The sequence below is a fragment of the Narcine bancroftii genome, unplaced genomic scaffold (assembly GCF_036971445.1).
Source record: "Narcine bancroftii isolate sNarBan1 unplaced genomic scaffold, sNarBan1.hap1 Scaffold_160, whole genome shotgun sequence".
NCBI classification, from domain to species: Eukaryota; Metazoa; Chordata; class Chondrichthyes; order Torpediniformes; family Narcinidae; genus Narcine; species Narcine bancroftii.
Window position 1 is genome coordinate 2,176,600 of NW_027211895.1, and position 24,199 is coordinate 2,200,798.

The window sequence follows — 24,199 nt, forward strand, 5'->3', positions numbered from 1 at the left end:
GATTCCCCATCTCTGATTCACAACCTCTGATTCCCCACCTCTAATTCCCCATATCTGATTCCCCGCCTCTGTTTCCCCGCCTCTGATTCCCCACCTCTGATTCCCAATATCTGATTCCCCGCCTCTGATTCCCCACCTCTAATTCCCCATATCTGATTCCCCGCCTCTGTTTCCCCACCTCTGATTCCCCGCCTCTGATTCCCCAGATCTGATTCCCCGTGTTTGATTCCCCGCCTCTGATTCGCCATCTCTGATTCCCGGCCTCTGATTCCCGGCCTCTCATTCCCGGCCTCTCATTCCCGGCCTCTGATTCCCCGCCTCTGGTTCCCCGCCTCTGATTCGCTGCCTCTGATTCCCCATCTCTGATTCCGCACATCTGATTCCCTGCCTCTGATTCCCCGCCTCTGACTCCCCGCCTCTGATTGTCTGCCTCTGTTTCCCAACCTCTGATTCCCCACCTCCGATTCCCCATATCTGATTCCCCACCTCTGTTTCCCTGCCTCTGATTCCCCACCTCTGTTTCCCCATATCTGATTCCCCGCCTCTGATTCCCCAACTCTGATTCCCCACCTCTGATTCCCCAGCTCTGATTTCCCACCTCTGATTCCCCGTGTTTGATTCCCTGCCTCTGATTCCCCGCCTCTGATTCCCCATCTCTGATTCACCGCCTTTGATTCGCCACCTCTGATTCCCCATATCTGATTCCCCACCTCTGTTTCCCCGCCTCTGATTCCCCGCCTCTGATTCTCCACATCTCATTCCCCGCCTCTGAATCCCCATCTCTGATTCCCGGACTCTGATTCCCAACCTCTGATTCCCGGCCTCTTATTCCCAGCATCTGATTCCAGGCCTCTGATTCCCCGCCTCTGATTCCCCAGCTCTGATTCCCGGCCTCTGATTCCCCATCTCTGATTCACCGCCTTTGATTCGCAACCTCTGATTCCCCATGTCTGATTCCCCGCCTCTGTTTCCCCGCCTCTGATTCCCCGCCTCTGATTCCCCATATCTCATTCCCCGCCTCTAAATCCCCATCTCTGATTCCCGGACTCTGATTCCCCACCTCTGATTCCCGGCCTCTTATACCTGGCATCTGATTCCGGCCTCAGATTCCCGGCCTCTGATTCCCTGCTTCTGATTCTGATTCCCTGCCTCTGATTCCCCATCTCTGATTCCGCACATCTGATTCCCTGCCTCTGATTCCCTACCTCTGATTCCCCATATCTGATTCCCCGCCTCTGTTTCCCCGCCTTTGATTCCCCGCCTCTGTTTCCCAATATCTAAGTCCCTGCCTCTGATTCCCCAACTCTGATTCCCCACCTCTGATTCCCCAGCTCTGATTCCCCGCCTCTGATTCCCCGCATCTGATTCCCTGCAACTGAATCCAAGCCTCTGATTCCCTGCCTCTGATTCCCAACCTCTGATTCCCAACCTCTGATTCCCCATATCTGATTCCCCGCCTCTGTTTGCCCGCCTCTAATTCCCCGCCTCTGTTTCCCCATATCTGATTCCCCACCTCTGAATCCGCGTGTCTGATACCCAGCCTCTGATACCCCGCCCCTGATTCCCCACCTCTGATTCCCCATATCTGATACCCCGCCTCTGTTTCTGCGCCTCTGATTCCCCGCCTCTGATTCCCCGCCTCTGTTTCCCCATATCTGATTCGCCGCCTCTGATTCCCCAACTCTGATTCCCAACCTCTGATTCCCCATATCTGATTCCCCACCTCTGAATGCCCGCCTCTGGTTCCCCGCCTCTGATTCGCTGCCTCTGATTCCCCATCTCTGATTCCGCACATCTGATTCCCTGCCTCTGATTCCCCGCCTCTGATTCCCCATCTCTGATTCCCCACCTCTGAATCCGCGTGTCTGATACCCAGCCTCTGATACCCCGCCCCTGATTCCCCACCTCTGATTCCCCATATCTGATACCCCGCCTCTGTTTCTGCGCCTCTGATTCCCCGCCTCTGATTCCCCGCCTCTGATTCCCCAGATCTGATTCCCCGTGTTTGATTCCCCGCGTCTGATTCCCCATCTCTGATTCCCGACCTCTGATTCCCGGCCTCTCATTCCCGGCCTCTGATTCCCGGCCTCTGATTCCCCGCCTCTGGTTCCACGCCTCTGATTCGCTGCCTCTGATTCCCCATCTCTGATTCCGCACATCTGATTCCCTGCCTCTGATTCCCCGCCTCTGACTCCCCGCCTCTGATTCCCTGCCTCTGTTTCCAAACCTCTGATTCCCCACCTCTGATTCCCCATATCTGATTCCCCACCTCTGTTTCCCCGCCTCTGGTTCCCCGCCTCTGATTCGCTGCCTCTGATTCCCCATCTCTGATTCCGCACATCTGATTCCCTGCCTCTGATTCCCCGCCTCTGATTCCCATCTCTGATTCCCCGCCTCTGAATCCCCGTGTCTGATACCCAGCCTCTGATACCCCGCCCCTGATTCCCCACCTCTGATTCACCATATCTGATACCCCGCCTCTGTTTCTGCGCCTCTGATTCCCCGCCTCTGATTCCCCGCCTCTGCTTCCCCATATCTGATTCCCCGCCTCTGATTCCCCAGATCTGATTCCCCGTGTTTGATTCCCCGCCTCTGATTCGCCATCTCTGATTCCCGGCCTCTGATTCCCGGCCTCTCATTCCCGGCCTCTGATTCCCGGCCTCTGATTCCCCGCCTCTGGTTCCCCGCCTCTGATTCGCTGCCTCTGATTCCCCATCTCTGATTCCGCACATCTGATTCCCTGCCTCTGATTCCCCGCCTCTGACTCCCCGCCTCTGATTGTCTGCCTCTGTTTCCCAACCTCTGATTCCCCACCTCCGATTCCCCATATCTGATTCCCCACCTCTGTTTCCCTGCTTCTGATTCCCCACCTCTGTTTCCCCATATCTGATTCCCCGCCTCTGATTCCCCAACTCTGATTCCCCACCTCTGATTCCCCAGCTCTGATTTCCCACCTCTGATTCCCCGTGTTTGATTCCCTGCCTCTGATTCCCCGCCTCTGATTCCCCATCTCTGATTCACCGCCTTTGATTCGCCACCTCTGATTCCCCATATCTGATTCCCCACCTCTGTTTCCCCGCCTCTGATTCCCCGCCTCTGATTCTCCACATCTCATTCCCCGCCTCTGAATCCCCATCTCTGATTCCCGGACTCTGATTCCCAACCTCTGATTCCCGGCCTCTTATTCCCAGCATCTGATTCCAGGCCTCTGATTCCCCGCCTCTGATTCCCCAGCTCTGATTCCCGGCCTCTGATTCCCCATCTCTGATTCACCGCCTTTGATTCGCAACCTCTGATTCCCCATATCTGATTCCCCGCCTCTGTTTCCCCGCCTCTGATTCCCCGCCTCTGATTCCCCATATCTCATTCCCCGCCTCTAAATCCCCATCTCTGATTCCCGGACTCTGATTCCCCACCTCTGATTCCCGGCCTCTTATACCTGGCATCTGATTCCGGCCTCAGATTCCCGGCCTCTGATTCCCTGCTTCTGATTCTGATTCCCTGCCTCTGATTCCCCATCTCTGATTCCGCACATCTGATTCCCTGCCTCTGATTCCCTACCTCTGATTCCCCATATCTGATTCCCCGCCTCTGTTTCCCCGCCTTTGATTCCCCGCCTCTGTTTCCCCATATCTGATTCCACGCCTCTGAATCCCCGCCTCTGGTTCCCCGCCTCTGATTCGCTGCTTCTGATTCCCCATCTCTGATTCCGCACATCTGATTCCCTGCCTCTGATTCCCCGCCTCTGACACCCCGCCTCTGATTCCCTGCCTCTGTTTCCCAACCTCTGATTCCCCATATCTGATTCCCCACCTCTGAATGCCCGCCTCTGTTTCCCCGCCTCTGATTCCCCGCCTCTGATTCCCCATATCTCATTCCCCGCCTCTGATTCCGCATCTCTGATTCCCGGACTCTGATTCCCCACCTCTGATTCCCGGCCTCTTATTCCCGGCATCTGATTCCGGCCTCTGATTCCCGGCCTCTGATTCCCTGCTTCTGATTCTGATTCCCTGCCTCTGATTCCCCACCTCTGATTCCGCACATCTAATTCCCTGCCTCTGATTCCCCACCTCTGATTCCCCATATCTGATTCCCCGCCTCTGTTTCCCCGCCTCTGATTCCCCGCCTCTGTTTCCCCATATCTAAGTCCCCGCCTCTTATTCCCCAACTTTGATTCCCCACCTCTGATTCCCCAGCTCTGATTCCCCGCCTCTGATTCCCCGCATATGATTCCATGCATCTGATTCCCAGCCTCTGATTCCCAGCCTCTGATTCCCAACCTCTGTTTCCCCGCCTCTGATTCCCCGCCTCTGTTTCCGCATATCTGATTCCCCGCCTCTGAATCCCCAACTCTGATTCCCTGCCTCTAATTTCCCATGTCTGATTCCCCGCCTCTGATTCCCCGCGTCTGATTACCGGCCTCTGATTCCCCGCCTCTGATTCCCCATCTCTGATTCACAACCTCTGATTCCCCACCTCTAATTCCCCATATCTGATTCCCCGCCTCTGTTTCCCCGCCTCTGATTCCCCACCTCTGATTCCCAATATCTGATTCCCCGCCTCTGATTCCCCACCTCTAATTCCCCATATCTGATTCCCCGCCTCTGTTTCCCCACCTCTGATTCCCCACCTCTGATTCCCAATATCTGATTCCCCGCCTCTGATTCCCCACCTCTGATTCCCCGCGTCTGATTCCCTGCCTCTGATTCCCCGCCTCTGATTCCACATCTCTGATTCACCACCTCTGATTCCCCGCGTCTGATTCCCCGCCTCTGATTCCCCATCTCTGATTCCCCATCTCTGATTCCTCAATTCTGATTCCCCGCCTCTGATTCCCCAGCTCTGATTCCTCGCCTCTGATTCCCTTCCTCTGATTCCCAACCTCTGATTCCCCACCTCTGATTTCCCATATTGATTCCCTGCATCTGATTCCCCGCCTCTGATTCCCCAACTCTGATTCCCCGCCTCTGATTCCCCAGCTCTGATTCCCCGCCTCTGATTCCCCGTGTTTGATTCCCTGCCTCTGATTCCCGGCCTCTGATTCCCCATCTCTGATTCACCGCCTTTGATTCGCCACCTCTGATTCACCAAATCTGATTCCCCGCCTCTGTTTCCCCGCCTCTGATTCCCCGCCTCTGATTCCCCGCATCTGATTACCGGCCTCTGATTCCCCGCCTCTGATTCCCATCTCTGATTCACAACCTCTGATTCCCCACCTCTGATTCCCCATATCTGATTCCCCGCCTCTGTTTCCCCGCCTCTGATTCCCCGCCTCTGTTTCCGCATATCTGATTCCCCGCCTCTGAATCCCCAACTCTGATTCCCTGCCTCTAATTTCCCATGTCTGATTCCCCGCCTCTGATTCCCCGCGTCTGATTACCGGCCTCTGATTCCCCGCCTCTGATTCCCCATCTCTGATTCACAACCTCTGATTCCCCACCTCTAATTCCCCATATCTGATTCCCCGCCTCTGTTTCCCCGCCTCTGATTCCCCACCTCTGATTCCCAATATCTGATTCCCCGCCTCTGATTCCCCACCTCTGATTCCCCGCCTCTGATTCGCCAGCTATGATTCCCCGCCTCTGATTCCCCGCGTCTGATTCCCTGCCTCTGATTCCCCGCCTCTGATTCCACATCTCTGATTCACCACCTCTGATTCCCCGCGTCTGATTCCCCGCCTCTGATTCCCCATCTCTGATTCCCCATCTCTGATTCCTCAATTCTGATTCCCCGCCTCTTATTCCCCAGCTCTGATTCCTCGCCTCTGATTCCCTTCCTCTGATTCCCAACCTCTGATTCCCCACCTCTGATTTCCCATATTGATTCCCTGCATCTGATTCCCCGCCTCTGATTCCCCAACTCTGATTCCCCGCCTCTGATTCCCCAGCTCTGATTCCCCGCCTCTGATTCCCCGTGTTTGATTCCCTGCCTCTGATTCCCGGCCTCTGATTCCCCATCTCTGATTCACCGCCTTTGATTCGCCACCTCTGATTCCCCAAATCTTATTCCCCGCCTCTGTTTCCCCGCCTCTGATTCCCCGCCTCTGATTCCCCGCATCTGATTACCGGACTCTGATTCCCCGCCTCTGATTCCCATCTCTGATTCACAACCTCTGATTCCCCACCTCTGATTCCCCATATCTGATTCCCCACCTCTGATTCCCGGCCTCTTATTCCCGGCATCTGATTCCGGCCTCTGATTCCCGGCCTCTGATTCCCTGCTTCTGATTCTGATTCCCTGCCTCTGATTCCCCATCTCTGATTCCGCACATCTGATTCCCCGCCTCTGTTTCCCAATATCTAAGTCCCCGCCTCTGATTCCCCAACTCTGATTCCCCACCTCTGATTCCCCAGCTCTGATTCCCCGCCTCTGATTCCCCGCATCTGATTCCCTGCATCTGATTCCAAGCCTCTGATTCCCTGCCTCTGATTCCCAACCTCTGATTCCCCACCTCTGATTCCCCATATCTGATTCCCCGCCTCTGTTTCCCCGCCTCTGATTCCCCACCTATGTTTCCCCATATCTGATTCACGGCCTCTGATTCCCCGCCTCTGATTCCCCGCCTCTGATTCCCTGCCTCTGATTCCCCATCTCCGATTCCGCACATCTGATTCCCTGCCTCTGATTCCCCGCCTCTGATTCCCCACCTCTGATTCCCTGCCTCTGATTCCCAACCTCTGATTCCCCACCTCTGATTCCCCATATCTGATTCCCCGCCTCTGTTTCCCCGCCTCTGATTCCCCTCCTCTGATTCCCCAACTCTAATTCCCCGCCTCTGATTCCCCAGCTCTGATTCCCCGTGTTTGATTCCCTGCCTCTGATTCCCTGCCCTGATTCCCCATCTCTGTTTCACCGCCTTTGATTCGACACCTCTGATTCCCCATATCTGACTCCCCGCCTCTGTTTCCCCGCCTCTGATTCCCTGCCTCTGATTCCCAACCTCTGATTCCACACCTCTGATTCCCCATATCTGATTCCCCGCCTCTGTTTCCCCGCCTCTGATTCCCTGCCCCTGTTTCCCCATATCTGATTCCCTGCCTCTGATTCCCCAACTCTGATTCCCCGCCTCTGATTCCCTGCCTCTGATTCCCAACCTCTGATTCCACACCTCTGATTCCCCATCTCTGATTCCGCACATCTGATTCCCTGCCTCTGATTCCCTACCTCTGATTCCCCATATCTGATTCCCCGCCTCTGTTTCCCCGCATTTGATTCCCCGCCTCTGTTTCCCAATATCTAAGTCCCTGCCTCTGATTCCCCAACTCTGATTCCCCACCTCTGATTCCCCAGCTCTGATTCCCCGCCTCTGATTCCCCGCATCTGATTCCCTGCAACTGAATCCAAGCCTCTGATTCCCTGCCTCTGATTCCCAACCTCTGATTCCCAACCTCTGATTCCACACCTCTGATTCCCCATGTCTGATTCCCCGCCTCTGTTTCCCCGCCTCTGATTCCCCGCCTCTGATTCCCCATATCTCATTCCCCGCCTCTGATTCCGCATCTCTGATTCCCGGACTCTGATTCCCCACCTCTGATTCCCGGCCTCTTATTCCCGGCATCTGATTCCGGCCTCTGATTCCCGGCCTCTGATTCCCTGCTTCTGATTCTGATTCCCTGCCTCTGATTCCCCACCTCTGATTCCGCACATCTAATTCCCTGCCTCTGATTCCCCACCTCTGATTCCCCATATCTGATTCCCCGCCTCTGTTTCCCCGCCTCTGATTCCCCGCCTCTGTTTCCCCATATCTAAGTCCCCGCCTCTTATTCCCCAACTTTGATTCCCCACCTCTGATTCCCCAGCTCTGATTCCCCGCCTCTGATTCCCCGCATATGATTCCATGCATCTGATTCCCAGCCTCTGATTCCCAGCCTCTGATTCCCAACCTCTGATTCCCCACCTCTGATTCCCTATATCTGATTCCCCGCCTCTGTTTCCCCGCCTCTGATTCCCCGCCTCTGTTTCCGCATATCTGATTCCCCGCCTCTGAATCCCCAACTCTGATTCCCTGCCTCTAATTTCCCATGTCTGATTCCCCGCCTCTGATTCCCCGCGTCTGATTACCGGCCTCTGATTCCCCGCCTCTGATTCCCCATCTCTGATTCACAACCTCTGATTCCCCACCTCTAATTCCCCATATCTGATTCCCCGCCTCTGTTTCCCCGCCTCTGATTCCCCACCTCTGATTCCCAATATCTGATTCCCCGCCTCTGATTCCCCACCTCTGATTCCCCGCCTCTGATTCGCCAGCTATGATTCCCCGCCTCTGATTCCCCGCGTCTGATTCCCTGCCTCTGATTCCCCGCCTCTGATTCCACATCTCTGATTCACCACCTCTGATTCCCCGCGTCTGATTCCCCGCCTCTGATTCCCCATCTCTGATTCCCCATCTCTGATTCCTCAATTCTGATTCCCCGCCTCTGATTCCCCAGCTCTGATTCCTCGCCTCTGATTCCCTTCCTCTGATTCCCAACCTCTGATTCCCCACCTCTGATTTCCCATATTGATTCCCTGCATCTGATTCCCCGCCTCTGATTCCCCAACTCTGATTCCCCGCCTCTGATTCCCCAGCTCTGATTCCCCGCCTCTGATTCCCCGTGTTTGATTCCCTGCCTCTGATTCCCGGCCTCTGATTCCCCATCTCTGATTCACTGCCTTTGATTCGCCACCTCTGATTCCCCAAATCTGATTCCCCGCCTCTGTTTCCCCGCCTCTGATTCCCCGCCTCTGATTCCCCGCATCTGATTACCGGCCTCTGATTCCCCGCCTCTGATTCCCATCTCTGATTCACAACCTCTGATTCCCCACCTCTGATTCCCCATATCTGATTCCCCGCCTCTGTTTCCCCGCCTCTGATTCCCCGCCTCTGTTTCCGCATATCTGATTCCCCGCCTCTGAATCCCCAACTCTGATTCCCTGCCTCTAATTTCCCATGTCTGATTCCCCGCCTCTGATTCCCCGCGTCTGATTACCGGCCTCTGATTCCCCGCCTCTGATTCCCCATCTCTGATTCACAACCTCTGATTCCCCACCTCTAATTCCCCATATCTGATTCCCCGCCTCTGTTTCCCCGCCTCTGATTCCCCACCTCTGATTCCCAATATCTGATTCCCCGCCTCTGATTCCCCACCTCTGATTCCCCGCCTCTGATTCGCCAGCTATGATTCCCCGCCTCTGATTCCACGCGTCTGATTCCCTGCCTCTGATTCCCCGCCTCTGATTCCACATCTCTGATTCACCACCTCTGATTCCCCGCGTCTGATTCCCCGCCTCTGATTCCCCATCTCTGATTCCCCATCTCTGATTCCTCAATTCTGATTCCCCGCCTCTGATTCCCCAGCTCTGATTCCTCGCCTCTGATTCCCTTCCTCTGATTCCCAACCTCTGATTCCCCACCTCTGATTTCCCATATTGATTCCCTGCATCTGATTCCCCGCCTCTGATTCCCCAACTCTGATTCCCCGCCTCTGATTCCCCAGCTCTGATTCCCCGCCTCTGATTCCCCGTGTTTGATTCCCTGCCTCTGATTCCCGGCCTCTGATTCCCCATCTCTGATTCACCGCCTTTGATTCGCCACCTCTGATTCCCCAAATCTTATTCCCCGCCTCTGTTTCCCCGCCTCTGATTCCCCGCCTCTGATTCCCCGCATCTGATTACCGGCCTCTGATTCCCCGCCTCTGATTCCCATCTCTGATTCACAACCTCTGATTCCCCACCTCTGATTCCCCATATCTGATTCCCCACCTCTGATTCCCGGCCTCTTATTCCCGGCATCTGATTCCGGCCTCTGATTCCCGGCCTCTGATTCCCTGCTTCTGATTCTGATTCCCTGCCTCTGATTCCCCATCTCTGATTCCGCACATCTGATTCCCCGCCTCTGTTTCCCAATATCTAAGACCCCGCCTCTGATTCCCCAACTCTGATTCCCCACCTCTGATTCCCCAGCTCTGATTCCCCGCCTCTGATTCCCCACATCTGATTCCCTGCATCTGATTCCAAGCCTCTGATTCCCTGCCTCTGATTCCCAACCTCTGATTCCCCACCTCTGATTCCCCATATCTGATTCCCCGCCTCTGTTTCCCCACTTCTGATTCCCCACCTCTGTTTCCCCATATCTGATTCACGGCCTCTGATTCCCCGCCTCTGATTCCCCGCCTCTGATTCCCTGCCTCTGATTCCCCATCTCCGATTCCGCACATCTGATTCCCTGCCTCTGATTCCCCGCCTCTGATTCCCCGCATATGATTCCATGCATCTGATTCCCAGCCTCTGATTCCCAGCCTCTGATTCCCAACCTCTGTTTCCCCGCCTCTGATTCCCCGCCTCTGTTTCCGCATATCTGATTCCCCGCCTCTGAATCCCCAACTCTGATTCCCTGCCTCTAATTTCCCATGTCTGATTCCCCGCCTCTGATTCCCCGCGTCTGATTACCGGCCTCTGATTCCCCGCCTCTGATTCCCCATCTCTGATTCACAACCTCTGATTCCCCACCTCTAATTCCCCATATCTGATTCCCCGCCTCTGTTTCCCCGCCTCTGATTCCCCACCTCTGATTCCCAATATCTGATTCCCCGCCTCTGATTCCCCACCTCTAATTCCCCATATCTGATTCCCCGCCTCTGTTTCCCCACCTCTGATTCCCCACCTCTGATTCCCAATATCTGATTCCCCGCCTCTGATTCCCCACCTCTGATTCCCCGCGTCTGATTCCCTGCCTCTGATTCCCCGCCTCTGATTCCACATCTCTGATTCACCACCTCTGATTCCCCGCGTCTGATTCCCCGCCTCTGATTCCCCATCTCTGATTCCCCATCTCTGATTCCTCAATTCTGATTCCCCGCCTCTGATTCCCCAGCTCTGATTCCTCGCCTCTGATTCCCTTCCTCTGATTCCCAACCTCTGATTCCCCACCTCTGATTTCCCATATTGATTCCCTGCATCTGATTCCCCGCCTCTGATTCCCCAACTCTGATTCCCCGCCTCTGATTCCCCAGCTCTGATTCCCCGCCTCTGATTCCCCGTGTTTGATTCCCTGCCTCTGATTCCCGGCCTCTGATTCCCCATCTCTGATTCACCGCCTTTGATTCGCCACCTCTGATTCACCAAATCTGATTCCCCGCCTCTGTTTCCCCGCCTCTGATTCCCCGCCTCTGATTCCCCGCATCTGATTACCGGCCTCTGATTCCCCGCCTCTGATTCCCATCTCTGATTCACAACCTCTGATTCCCCACCTCTGATTCCCCATATCTGATTCCCCGCCTCTGTTTCCCCGCCTCTGATTCCCCGCCTCTGTTTCCGCATATCTGATTCCCCGCCTCTGAATCCCCAACTCTGATTCCCTGCCTCTAATTTCCCATGTCTGATTCCCCGCCTCTGATTCCCCGCGTCTGATTACCGGCCTCTGATTCCCCGCCTCTGATTCCCCATCTCTGATTCACAACCTCTGATTCCCCACCTCTAATTCCCCATATCTGATTCCCCGCCTCTGTTTCCCCGCCTCTGATTCCCCACCTCTGATTCCCAATATCTGATTCCCCGCCTCTGATTCCCCACCTCTGATTCCCCGCCTCTGATTCGCCAGCTATGATTCCCCGCCTCTGATTCCCCGCGTCTGATTCCCTGCCTCTGATTCCCCGCCTCTGATTCCACATCTCTGATTCACCACCTCTGATTCCCCGCGTCTGATTCCCCGCCTCTGATTCCCCATCTCTGATTCCCCATCTCTGATTCCTCAATTCTGATTCCCCGCCTCTTATTCCCCAGCTCTGATTCCTCGCCTCTGATTCCCTTCCTCTGATTCCCAACCTCTGATTCCCCACCTCTGATTTCCCATATTGATTCCCTGCATCTGATTCCCCGCCTCTGATTCCCCAACTCTGATTCCCCGCCTCTGATTCCCCAGCTCTGATTCCCCGCCTCTGATTCCCCGTGTTTGATTCCCTGCCTCTGATTCCCGGCCTCTGATTCCCCATCTCTGATTCACCGCCTTTGATTCGCCACCTCTGATTCCCCAAATCTTATTCCCCGCCTCTGTTTCCCCGCCTCTGATTCCCCGCCTCTGATTCCCCGCATCTGATTACCGGACTCTGATTCCCCGCCTCTGATTCCCATCTCTGATTCACAACCTCTGATTCCCCACCTCTGATTCCCCATATCTGATTCCCCACCTCTGATTCCCGGCCTCTTATTCCCGGCATCTGATTCCGGCCTCTGATTCCCGGCCTCTGATTCCCTGCTTCTGATTCTGATTCCCTGCCTCTGATTCCCCATCTCTGATTCCGCACATCTGATTCCCCGCCTCTGTTTCCCAATATCTAAGTCCCCGCCTCTGATTCCCCAACTCTGATTCCCCACCTCTGATTCCCCAGCTCTGATTCCCCGCCTCTGATTCCCCGCATCTGATTCCCTGCATCTGATTCCAAGCCTCTGATTCCCTGCCTCTGATTCCCAACCTCTGATTCCCCACCTCTGATTCCCCATATCTGATTCCCCGCCTCTGTTTCCCCGCCTCTGATTCCCCACCTATGTTTCCCCATATCTGATTCACGGCCTCTGATTCCCCGCCTCTGATTCCCCGCCTCTGATTCCCTGCCTCTGATTCCCCATCTCCGATTCCGCACATCTGATTCCCTGCCTCTGATTCCCCGCCTCTGATTCCCCACCTCTGATTCCCTGCCTCTGATTCCCAACCTCTGATTCCCCACCTCTGATTCCCCATATCTGATTCCCCGCCTCTGTTTCCCCGCCTCTGATTCCCCTCCTCTGATTCCCCAACTCTAATTCCCCGCCTCTGATTCCCCAGCTCTGATTCCCCGTGTTTGATTCCCTGCCTCTGATTCCCTGCCCTGATTCCCCATCTCTGTTTCACCGCCTTTGATTCGACACCTCTGATTCCCCATATCTGACTCCCCGCCTCTGTTTCCCCGCCTCTGATTCCCTGCCTCTGATTCCCAACCTCTGATTCCACACCTCTGATTCCCCATATCTGATTCCCCGCCTCTGTTTCCCCGCCTCTGATTCCCTGCCCCTGTTTCCCCATATCTGATTCCCTGCCTCTGATTCCCCAACTCTGATTCCCCGCCTCTGATTCCCTGCCTCTGATTCCCAACCTCTGATTCCACACCTCTGATTCCCCATCTCTGATTCCGCACATCTGATTCCCTGCCTCTGATTCCCTACCTCTGATTCCCCATATCTGATTCCCCGCCTCTGTTTCCCCGCATTTGATTCCCCGCCTCTGTTTCCCAATATCTAAGTCCCTGCCTCTGATTCCCCAACTCTGATTCCCCACCTCTGATTCCCCAGCTCTGATTCCCCGCCTCTGATTCCCCGCATCTGATTCCCTGCAACTGAATCCAAGCCTCTGATTCCCTGCCTCTGATTCCCAACCTCTGATTCCCAACCTCTGATTCCACACCTCTGATTCCCCATGTCTGATTCCCCGCCTCTGTTTCCCCGCCTCTGATTCCCCGCCTCTGATTCCCCATATCTCATTCCCCGCCTCTGATTCCGCATCTCTGATTCCCGGACTCTGATTCCCCACCTCTGATTCCCGGCCTCTTATTCCCGGCATCTGATTCCGGCCTCTGATTCCCGGCCTCTGATTCCCTGCTTCTGATTCTGATTCCCTGCCTCTGATTCCCCACCTCTGATTCCGCACATCTAATTCCCTGCCTCTGATTCCCCACCTCTGATTCCCCATATCTGATTCCCCGCCTCTGTTTCCCCGCCTCTGATTCCCCGCCTCTGTTTCCCCATATCTAAGTCCCCGCCTCTTATTCCCCAACTTTGATTCCCCACCTCTGATTCCCCAGCTCTGATTCCCCGCCTCTGATTCCCCGCATATGATTCCATGCATCTGATTCCCAGCCTCTGATTCCCAGCCTCTGATTCCCAACCTCTGATTCCCCACCTCTGATTCCCTATATCTGATTCCCCGCCTCTGTTTCCCCGCCTCTGATTCCCCGCCTCTGTTTCCGCATATCTGATTCCCCGCCTCTGAATCCCCAACTCTGATTCCCTGCCTCTAATTTCCCATGTCTGATTCCCCGCCTCTGATTCCCCGCGTCTGATTACCGGCCTCTGATTCCCCGCCTCTGATTCCCCATCTCTGATTCACAACCTCTGATTCCCCACCTCTAATTCCCCATATCTGATTCCCCGCCTCTGTTTCCCCGCCTCTGATTCCCCACCTCTGATTCCCAATATCTGATTCCCCGCCTCTGATTCCCCACCTCTGATTCCCCGCCTCTGATTCGCCAGCTATGATTCCCCGCCTCTGATTCCCCGCGTCTGATTCCCTGCCTCTGATTCCCCGCCTCTGATTCCACATCTCTGATTCACCACCTCTGATTCCCCGCGTCTGATTCCCCGCCTCTGATTCCCCATCTCTGATTCCCCATCTCTGATTCCTCAATTCTGATTCCCCGCCTCTGATTCCCCAGCTCTGATTCCTCGCCTCTGATTCCCTTCCTCTGATTCCCAACCTCTGATTCCCCACCTCTGATTTCCCATATTGATTCCCTGCATCTGATTCCCCGCCTCTGATTCCCCAACTCTGATTCCCCGCCTCTGATTCCCCAGCTCTGATTCCCCGCCTCTGATTCCCCGTGTTTGATTCCCTGCCTCTGATTCCCGGCCTCTGATTCCCCATCTCTGATTCACTGCCTTTGATTCGCCACCTCTGATTCCCCAAATCTGATTCCCCGCCTCTGTTTCCCCGCCTCTGATTCCCCGCCTCTGATTCCCCGCATCTGATTACCGGCCTCTGATTCCCCGCCTCTGATTCCCATCTCTGATTCACAACCTCTGATTCCCCACCTCTGATTCCCCATATCTGATTCCCCGCCTCTGTTTCCCCGCCTCTGATTCCCCGCCTCTGTTTCCGCATATCTGATTCCCCGCCTCTGAATCCCCAACTCTGATTCCCTGCCTCTAATTTCCCATGTCTGATTCCCCGCCTCTGATTCCCCGCGTCTGATTACCGGCCTCTGATTCCCCGCCTCTGATTCCCCATCTCTGATTCACAACCTCTGATTCCCCACCTCTAATTCCCCATATCTGATTCCCCGCCTCTGTTTCCCCGCCTCTGATTCCCCACCTCTGATTCCCAATATCTGATTCCCCGCCTCTGATTCCCCACCTCTGATTCCCCGCCTCTGATTCGCCAGCTATGATTCCCCGCCTCTGATTCCACGCGTCTGATTCCCTGCCTCTGATTCCCCGCCTCTGATTCCACATCTCTGATTCACCACCTCTGATTCCCCGCGTCTGATTCCCCGCCTCTGATTCCCCATCTCTGATTCCCCATCTCTGATTCCTCAATTCTGATTCCCCGCCTCTGATTCCCCAGCTCTGATTCCTCGCCTCTGATTCCCTTCCTCTGATTCCCAACCTCTGATTCCCCACCTCTGATTTCCCATATTGATTCCCTGCATCTGATTCCCCGCCTCTGATTCCCCAACTCTGATTCCCCGCCTCTGATTCCCCAGCTCTGATTCCCCGCCTCTGATTCCCCGTGTTTGATTCCCTGCCTCTGATTCCCGGCCTCTGATTCCCCATCTCTGATTCACCGCCTTTGATTCGCCACCTCTGATTCCCCAAATCTTATTCCCCGCCTCTGTTTCCCCGCCTCTGATTCCCCGCCTCTGATTCCCCGCATCTGATTACCGGCCTCTGATTCCCCGCCTCTGATTCCCATCTCTGATTCACAACCTCTGATTCCCCACCTCTGATTCCCCATATCTGATTCCCCACCTCTGATTCCCGGCCTCTTATTCCCGGCATCTGATTCCGGCCTCTGATTCCCGGCCTCTGATTCCCTGCTTCTGATTCTGATTCCCTGCCTCTGATTCCCCATCTCTGATTCCGCACATCTGATTCCCCGCCTCTGTTTCCCAATATCTAAGACCCCGCCTCTGATTCCCCAACTCTGATTCCCCACCTCTGATTCCCCAGCTCTGATTCCCCGCCTCTGATTCCCCACATCTGATTCCCTGCATCTGATTCCAAGCCTCTGATTCCCTGCCTCTGATTCCCAACCTCTGATTCCCCACCTCTGATTCCCCATATCTGATTCCCCGCCTCTGTTTCCCCACTTCTGATTCCCCACCTCTGTTTCCCCATATCTGATTCACGGCCTCTGATTCCCCGCCTCTGATTCCCCGCCTCTGATTCCCTGCCTCTGATTCCCCATCTCCGATTCCGCACATCTGATTCCCTGCCTCTGATTCCCCGCCTCTGATTCCCCACCTCTGATTCCCTGCCTCTGATTCCCAACCTCTGATTCCCCACCTCTGATTCCCCATATCTGATTCCCCGCCTCTGTTTCCCCGCCTCTGATTCCCCTCCTCTGATTCCCCAACTCTAATTCCCCGCCTCTGATTCCCCAGCTCTGATTCCCCGTGTTTGATTCCCTGCCTCTGATTCCCTGCCCTGATTCCCCATCTCTGTTTCACCGCCTTTGATTCGCCACCTCTGATTCCCCATATCTGACTCCCCGCCTCTGTTTCCCCGCCTCTGATTCCCTGCCTCTGATTCCCAACCTCTGATTCCACACCTCTGATTCCCCATATCTGATTCCCCGCCTCTGTTTCCCCGCCTCTGATTCCCTGCCCCTGTTTCCCCATATCTGATTCCCTGCCTCTGATTCCCCAACTCTGATTCCCCGCCTCTGATTCCCCAGCTCTGATTCCCCGCCTCTGATTTCCCGTGTTTGATTCCCTGCCTCTGATTCCCCGCCTCTGATTCCCCATCTCTGATTCACCGCCTTTGATTCGCCACCTCTGATTCCACATATCTGATTCCCCACCTCTGTTTCCCCGCCTCTGATTCCCCGCCTCTGATTCTCCATATCTCATTCCCCGCCTCTGAATCCCCATCTCTGATTCCCGGACTCTGATTCCCCACCGCTGATTCCCGGCCTCTTATTCCCAGCATCTGATTCCCGGCCTCTGATTCCCGGCCTCTGATTCCCCGCTTCTGATTCTGATTCCCTGCCTCTGATTCCCCATCTCTGATTCCGCACATCTGATTCCCTGCCTCTGATTCCCCACCTCTGATTCCACATATCTGATTTCCCGCCTCTGTTTCCCCGCCTCTGATTCCCCGCCTCTGATTCCCCGCCTGTGATTCCCCATCTCTGATTCACCACCTCTGATTCCCCACCTCTGATTCCCCATATCTAATTCCCCGCCTCTGTTTGCCCGCCTCTGATTCCCCGCCTCTGTTTCCCCATATCTGATTCCCCGCCTCTGAATCCCCAACTCTGATTCCCTGCCTCTGATTCCCCAGCTCTGATTCCCCGCCTTTGATTCCCCCCGTCTGATTCCCAGCCTCTGAATCCCCGTGTCTGATTTCCTGCCTCTGATTCCCCGCCTCTGATTCCCCATCTCTGATTCACAGCCTCTGATTCCCCACCTCTGATTCCCCATCTCTGATTCCGCACATCTGATTCCCTGCCTCTGCTTCCCCGACTCTGATCCCCACCTCTGATTCCCCAGCTCTGATTCCCCGCCTCTGATTCCCCAACTCTGATTCCCCGCCTCTGATTCCCCAGCTCTGATTCCCAGCCTTTGATTCCCCGTGTTTGATTCCCTGCCTCTGATTCCCCGCCTCTGATTCCCCATCTCTGATTCAACGCCTTTGATTCGCCACCTCTGATTCCCCATATCTGATTCCTCGCCTCTGTTTCCCCTCCTCTGATTCCCCGCGTCTGATTCCCCATATCTCATTCCCCGCCTCTGATTCCCCATCTCTGATTCCCGGACTCTGATTCCCCACCTCTGATTCCCGGCCTCTTATTCCCGGCATCTGATTCCGGCCTCTGATTCCCGGCCTCTGATTCCATGCTTCTGATTCCCCATCTCTGATTCCGCAAATCTAATTCCCTGCCTCTGATTCCCCACGTCTGATTCCCCATATCTGATTCCCCGCCTCTGTTGCCCCGCCTCTGATTCCCCGCCTCTGTTTCCCCATATCTAAGTCCCCGCCTCTGATTCCCCAACTTTGATTCCCCACCTCTGATTCCCCAGCTCTGATACTCCGCCTCTGATTCCCCGCATCTGATTCCATGCATCTGATTCCCAGCCTCTGATTCCCAGCCTCTGATTCCCAACCTCTGATTCCCCACCTCTGATCCCCATATCTGATTCCCCGCCTCTGTTTCCCCGCCTCTGATTCCCCGCCTCTGTTTCCCCATATCTGATCCCCGCCTCTATTTGCTCGCCTCTGATTCCCCGCCTCTGTTTCCCCATATCTGATTCCCCGCCTCTGAATCCCCAACTCTGATTCCCTGCCTCTAATTTCCCAGCTCTGATTCCCCGCCTCTGATTCCCCGCGTCTGATTACCGGCCTCTGATTCCCCGCCTCTGATTCCCCATCTCTGATTCACAACCTCTGATTCCCCACCTCTGATACCCCATATCTGATTCCCCGCCTCTGTTTCACCGCCTCTGATTCCCCACCTCTGATTCCCAATATCTGATTCCCCGCCTCTGATTCCCCACCTCTGATTCCCCGCCTCTGATTCGCCAGCTATGATTCCCCGCCTCTTATTCCCCGCGTCTGATTCCCTGCCTCTGATTCCCCGCCTCTGATTCCACATCTCTGATTCACCACCTCTGATTCCCCGCGTCTGATTCCCTGCCTCTGATTCCCGGACTCTGATTCCCCACCTCTGATTCCCGGCCTCTTATTCCCGGCATCTGATTCCGGCCTCTGATTCCCGGCCTCTGATTCCCTGCTTCTGATTCTGATTCCCTGCCTCTGATTCCCCATCTCTGATTCCGCACATCTAATTCCCTGCCTCTGATTCCCCACCTCTGATTCCCCATATCTGATTCCCCGCCTCTGTTTCCCCGCCTCTGATTCCCCGCCTCTGTTTCCCCATATCTAAGTCCCCGCCTCTGATTCCCCAACTTTGATTCCCCACCTCTGATTCCCCAGCTCTGATTCCCCGCCTCTGATTCCCCGCATATGATTCCATGCATCTGATTCCCAGCCTCTGATTCCCAGCCTCTGATTCCCAACCTCTGATTCCCCACCTCTGATTCCCTATATCTGATTCCCCGCCTCTGTTTCCCCGCCTCTGATTCCCCGCCTCTGTTTCCCCATATCTGATTCCCCGCCTCTGAATCCCCAACTCTGATTCCCTGCCTCTAATTTCCCATGTCTGATTCCCCGCCTCTGATTCCCCGCGTCTGATTACCGGCCTCTGATTCCCCGCCTCTGATTCCCCATCTCTGATTCACAACCTCTGATTCCCCACCTCTGATTCCCCATATCTGATTCCCCGCCTCTGTTTCCCCGCCTCTGATTCCCCACCTCTGATTCCCAATATCTGATTCCCCGCCTCTGATTCCCCACCTCTGATTCCCCGCCTCTGATTCGCCAGCTATGATTCCCCGCCTCTGATTCCCCGCGTCTGATTCCCTGCCGCTGATTCCCCGCCTCTGATTCCACATCTCTGATTCACCACCTCTGATTCCCCGCGTCTGATTCCCCGCCTCTGATTCCCCATCTCTGATTCCCCATCTCTGATTCCCCAATTCTGATTCCCCGCCTCTGATTCCCCAGCTCTGATTCCTCGCCTCTGATTCCCTTCCTCTGATTCCCAACCTCTGATTCCCCACCTCTGATTTCCCATATTGATTCCCTGCATCTGATTCCCCGCCTCTGAATCCCCAACTCTGATTCCCTGCCTCTAATTTCCCAGCTCTGATTCCCCGCCTCTGATTCCCCGCGTCTGATTACCGGCCTCTGATTCCCCGCCTCTGATTCCCCATCTCTGATTCACAACCTCTGATTCCCCACCTCTGATACCCCATATCTGATTCCCCGCCTCTGTTTCACCGCCTCTGATTCCCCACCTCTGATTCCCAATATCTGATTCCCCGCCTCTGATTCCCCACCTCTGATTCCCCGCCTCTGATTCGCCAGCTATGATTCCCCGCCTCTTATTCCCCGCGTCTGATTCCCTGCCTCTGATTCCCCGCCTCTGATTCCACATCTCTGATTCACCACCTCTGATTCCCCGCGTCTGATTCCCTGCTTCTGATTCCCGGACTCTGATTCCCCACCTCTGATTCCCGGCCTCTTATTCCCGGCATCTGATTCCGGCCTCTGATTCCCGGACTCTGATTCCCTGCTTCTGATTCTGATTCCCTGCCTCTGATTCCCCATCTCTGATTCCGCACATCTAATTCCCTGCCTCTGATTCCCAACCTCTGATTCCCCATATCTGATTCCCCGCCTCTGTTTCCCCGCCTCTGATTCCCCGCCTCTGTTTCCCCATATCTAAGTCCCCGCCTCTGATTCCCCAACTTTGATTCCCCACCTCTGATTCCCTATATCTGATTCCCCGCCTCTGTTTCCCCGCCTCTGATTCCCCGCCTCTGTTTCCCCATATCTGATTCCCCGCCTCTGAATCCCCAACTCTGATTCCCTGCCTCTAATTTCCCATGTCTGATTCCCCGCCTCTGATTCCCCGCGTCTGATTACCGGCCTCTGATTCCCCGCCTCTGATTCCCCATCTCTGATTCACAACCTCTGATTCCCCACCTCTGATTCCCCATATCTGATTCCCCGCCTCTGTTTCCCCGCCTCTGATTCCCCACCTCTGATTCCCAATATCTGATTCCCCGCCTCTGATTCCCCACCTCTGATTCCCCGCCTCTGATTCGCCAGCTATGATTCCCCGCCTCTGATTCCCCGCGTCTGATTCCCTGCCTCTGATTCCCCGCCTCTTATTCCACATCTCTGATTCACCACCTCTGATTCCCCGCGTCTGATTCCCCGCCTCTGATTCCCCATCTCTGATTCCCCATCTCTGATTCCCCAATTCTGATTCCCCGCCTCTGATTCCCCAGCTCTGATTCCTCGCCTGTGATTCCCTTCCTCTGATTCCCAACCTCTGATTCCCCACCTCTGATTTCCCATATTGATTCCCTGCATCTGATTCCCCGCCTCTGATTCCCCAACTCTGATTCCCCGCCTCTGATTCCCCAGCTCTGATTCCCCGCCTCTGATTCCCCGTGTTTGATTCCCTGCCTCTGAATCCCGGCCTCTGATTCCCAATCTCTGATTCACCGCCTTTGATTCGCCACCTCTGATTCCCCAAATCTGATTCCCCGCCTCTGTTTCCCCGCCTCTGATTCCCCGCCTCTGATTCCCCGCGTCTGATTACCGGCCTCTGATTCCCCGCCTCTGATTCCCCATCTCTGATTCACAACCTCTGATTCCCCACCTCTGATTCCCCATATCTGATTCCCCACCTCTGATTCCCGGCCTCTTATTCCCGGCATCTGATTCCGGCCTCTGATTCCCGGCCTCTGATTCCCTGCTTCTGATTCTGATTCCCTGCCTCTGATTCCCCATCTCTGATTCCGCACATCTGATTCCCTGCCTCTGATTACCCCCCTCTGTTTCCCCGCCTCTGATTCCCCGCCTCTGTTTCCCAATATCTAAGTCCCCGCCTCTGATTCCCCAACTCTGATTCCCCACCTCTGATTCCCCAGCTCTGATTCCCCGCCTCTGATTCCCCGCATCTGATTCCCTGCATCTGATTCCAAGCCTCTGATTCCCTGCCTCTGATTCCCAACCTCTGATTCCCCACCTCTGATTCCCCATATCTGATTCCCCGCCTCTGTTTCCCCGCCTCTGATTCCCAACCTCTGTTTCCCCATATCTGATTCCCGGCCTCTGATTCCCCGCCTCTGATTCCCCGCCTCTGATTCCCTGCCTCTGATTCCCCATCTCCGATTCCGCACATCTGATTCCCTGCCTCTGATTCCCCGCCTCTGATTCCCCACCTCTGATTCCCTGCCTCTGATTCCCAACCTCTGATTCCCCACCTCTGATTCCCCATATCTGATTCCCCGCCTCTGTTTCCCCGCCTCTGATTCCCCTCCTCTGATTCCCCAACTCTAATTCCCCGCCTCTGATTCCCCAGCTCTGATTCCCCGTGTTTGATTCCCTGCCTCTGATTCCCTGCCCTGATTCCCCATCTCTGTTTCACCGCCTTTGATTCGCCACCTCTGATTCCCCATATCTGATTCCCCGCCTCTGTTTCCCCGCCTCTGATTCCCTGCCTCTGATTCCCAACCTCTGATTCCACACCTCTGATTCCCCATATCTGATTCCCCGCCTCTGTTTCCCCGCCTCTGATTCCCTGCCCCTGTTTCCCCATCTCTGATTCCCAACCTCTGATTCCCCACCTCTGAATCCCCATATCTGATTCCCCGCCTCTGTTTCCCCGCCTCTGATTCCCCTCCTCTGATTCCCCAACTCTAATTCCCCGCCTCTGATTCCCCAGCTCTGATTCCCCGTGTTTGATTCCCTGCCTCTGATTCCCTGCCCTGATTCCCCATCTCTGTTTCACCGCCTTTGATTCGCCACCTCTGATTCCCCATATCTGATTCCCCGCCTCTGTTTCCCCGCCTCTGATTCCCTGCCTCTGATTCCCAACCTCTGATTCCACACCTCTGATTCCCCATATCTGATTCCCCGCCTCTGATTCGCCAGCTCTGATTCCCCGCCTCTGATCTCCCGTGTTTGATTCCCTGCCTCTGATTCCCCGCCTCTGATTCCCCATCTCTGATTCACCGCCTTTGATTCGCCACCTCTGATTCCACATATCTGATTCCCCACCTCTGTTTCCCTGCCTCTGATTCCCCGCCTCTGATTCTCCATATCTCATTCCCCGCCTCTGAATCCCCATCTCTGATTCCCGGACTCTGATTCCCCACCTCTGATTCCCGGCCTCTTATTCCCAGCATCTGATTCCCGGCCTCTGATTCCCGGCCTCTGATTCCCCGCTTCTGATTCTGATTCCCTGCCTCTGATTCCCCATCTCTGATTCCGCACATCTGATTCCCTGCCTCTGATTCCCCACCTCTGATTCCCCATATCTGATTTCCCGCCTCTGTTTCCCCATATCTAATTCCCAACCTCTGATGCCCCAACTCTGATTCCCTGCCTCTGATTCCCCGCGTTCTATTCCCTGCCTCTGATTCCCCGCCTGTGATTCCCCATCTCTGATTCACCACCTCTGATTCCCCACCTCTGATTCCCCATATCTAATTCCCCGCCTCTGTTTGCCCGCCTCTGATTCCCCGCCTCTGTTTCCCCATATCTGATTCCCCGCCTCTGAATCCCCAACTCTGATTCCCTGCCTCTGATTCCCCAGCTCTGATTCCCCGCCTTTGATTCCCCCCGTCTGATTCCCAGCCTCTGAATCCCCGTGTCTGATTTCCTGCCTCTGATTCCCCGCCTCTGATTCCCCATCTCTGATTCACAGCCTCTGATTCCCCACCTCTGATTCCCGATCTCTGATTCCGCACATCTGATTCCCTGCCTCTGATTCCCCGACTCTGATCCCCACCTCTGATTCCCCAGCTCTGATTCCCCGCCTCTGATTCCCCAACTCTGATTCCCCGCCTCTGATTCCCCAGCTCTGATTCCCCGCCTCTGATTCCCCGTGTTTGATTCCTGCCTCTTATTCCCCGCCTCTGATTCCCCATCTCTGATTCAACGCCTTAGATTCGCCACCTCTGATTCCCCATATCTGATTCCTCGCCTCTGTTTCCCCGCCTCTGATTCCCCGCCTCTCATTCCCCATATCTCATTCCCCGACTCTGATTCCCCATCTCTGATTCCCGGACTCTGATTCCCCACCTCTGATTCCCGGCCTCTTATTCCCGGCATTTGATTCCGGCCTCTGATTCCCGGCCTCTGATTCCATGCTTCTGATTCCCCATCTCTGATTCCGCAAATCTAATTCCCTGCCTCTGATTCCCCACCTCTGATTCCCCATAATTGATCCCCGCCTCTGTTTCCCCGCCTCTGATTCCCCGCCTCTGTTTCCCCATATCTAAGTCCCCGCCTCTGATTCCCCAACTTTGATTCCCCACCTCTGATTCCCCAGCTCTGATTCCCCGCCTCTGATTCCCCGCATCTTATTCCATGCATCTGATTCCCAGCCTCTGATTCCCAGCCTCTGATTCCCAACCTCTGATTCCCCACCTCTGATCCCCATATCTGATTCCCCGCCTCTGTTTCCACGCCTCTGATTCCCCGCCTCTGTTTCCCCATATCTGATCCCCGCCTCTATTTGCCCGCCTCTGATTCCCCGCCTCTGTTTCCCCATATCTGATTCCTCGCCTCTGAATCCCCAACTCTGATTCCCTGCCTCTAATTTCCCAGC